The sequence below is a fragment of the Monopterus albus genome, unplaced genomic scaffold (genome assembly GCF_001952655.1).
Source record: "Monopterus albus unplaced genomic scaffold, M_albus_1.0 scaffold70.1, whole genome shotgun sequence".
In the NCBI taxonomy this organism is placed as follows: Eukaryota; Metazoa; Chordata; class Actinopteri; order Synbranchiformes; family Synbranchidae; genus Monopterus; species Monopterus albus.
This window is the reverse complement of record NW_018127950.1, coordinates 627,299-629,504: the sequence shown is the minus strand read 5'-3', so window position 1 is coordinate 629,504 and position 2,206 is coordinate 627,299.

The window sequence follows — 2,206 nt, the reverse complement described above, 5'->3', positions numbered from 1 at the left end:
TATATTTGAGCCCTCAATTAGATTAAAACCTGCTGGAGACTCTGGATCCTGGGACACATTTGGACATTGGTTTGCCTGAAGGCGATGATATAGTGTCTGTCATTTTTGTAACCGTTGTAATTCATAGTATACCAGTTATCAAAGCCCACTCACTGATGTCTTTTAAATAATTATTTTGATGGACTGTTAATGTATAAATAACTTGTACAGAATTTTATGTAAAGTGGGCCTAACAGTGTGTTTTACCCACTGCGTGTTTTTAAAAATGAAATAGCCACTACAGATTTGCTAAGAATACCAAATTTAAAACACATAAACAAAACAAAACGGTAAATACTGTATATTTGTGACAGAAAATACAAACCTACAGGCCCTGTAAACATTGAAAGCCCCTCACTATAACATAGCGGTATGATATTTTCTATAACATGTATGGCGACAGGAGCACCATCACTGGGTGCTGGTACTTGTTTTGGTAGGTTTTAAAAAGGCAGTCTTGTGCCTCAGTCTTTAATATGTTCTTGTGATTTTTGAAGCATCTGTCTATTCTCCTTTTTATACTCGTACTAAGCTCTTTTCTTACTGTGTGTGTATGTAACCATGTGAGTGTGTGCGTGCGTTTGGCAGGCGTGTCTTGAGGGATAAAAGTAAGCTCTGTTGCCGCACTTAATTGTGTGACTGTTGCTCTTCCTGATTTAAGTAAGATTAGTCAGTAGTACATAAATGAAAGGCTTGTTCATGAGCAGTGTACAGTTAAATTTTTTTCCCAGACCTGAAAAAATATATATTGTAGGACAGCTCTACTGGGTGAAGACGTGACGTATGAACTGCAGCCTTTCAGTGCTGCTCTGTTGTGTACCTGAAGTATGTGGATGGGTGACTGGGACAAATGGCTTTTTTTTTTCTTTTCTTTTCTTTTCTTTCAAGCCATTTGTGCTTAATGGATTGAGGGACAGTACAATATGAGATAATTGTGATAGGACTTCCCTTAATTGGAAGTTTGAGAAACTTTTAAATGATACCATATTACATAAAGTGACAATCTTCTCTGAGTAACTCACTATTGTCATTTATATGGTCTATCTTTTTTTTTTTTGCTTTTTTTTTAAGGAAAGAACAGAAAGATAAGTTGTGCACCACCTTCGGTAGTTACTATCATTTTGTTGTTGGTGATAGAGCTACACACTCATAGGTGTTCATATTGTAACCATAGTTATTTGCTGTTGATTGTGGAAGTCGTGAGCCGTCCCCATGTGTTATGCTTTACTCTGTGTTGAACCCATTTGACATCATTGGACAGGAGGGTTCAGTGTGACTGCACAGCCTTACATTCAGTGAAAATGTACTGTCTTGATATGGAAAGGCCAATAATTTATTTTACTATCCTCAGTCTTGAAATGGTGCTTTAATGTAATTTATATTTCACATTGATTGTTCAGATTAAACGTTTTTATTATTATTTAATGGTACAAAATAGTGGTTATGTACATTACCTATTTAATTTCAAACCCTCTGACATCTTACCCAGTTTGTCAATTATTATAAGTAAATCTTTCTCCACTTTTTTTCTAACTGGCAGTTAGCCTGACTGAAAATGTACTGTAGAAATGTACAAATGTAGCCCATGTCATTAAAGACACTTCTTTTTTTGTATTTTCTTTCTTTGACTCTTTTTATTACTCTTAACTTGCAAGATAACAGAATTTCCAATTGTTTGTATTGCATTATTTCTGCAGGTTTATTGTTTTAGCTCTATTTTTGCATTAATATAAACTATAGAGAGTCATGTAAGGATGAAAAACTCACATTTTTATATATCTATATGTCTTTATATCTATCCACACACACGTGTGTGTGTGTATATATATATGTATATGTATATATACAGTGGGTACGGAAAGTATTCAGACCCCCTTAAATTTTTCCCTCTTTGTTATATTGCAGCCATATACTAAAATCATTTAAGTTCATTTTTTTCCTCATTAATGTACACACAGCACCCCATATTGACAGAAAAACACAGAATTTTTGACATTTTTGCAGATTTATTAAAAAAGAAAAACTGAAATATCACATGGTCATAAGTATTCAGACCCTTTGCTGTGACACTCATATATTTAACTTAGGCTCTGTCCATTTCATCTGATCATCCCTGAGATGGTTCTACTCCTTCATTTGAGTCCAGCTGTGTTTGATTATACTGATT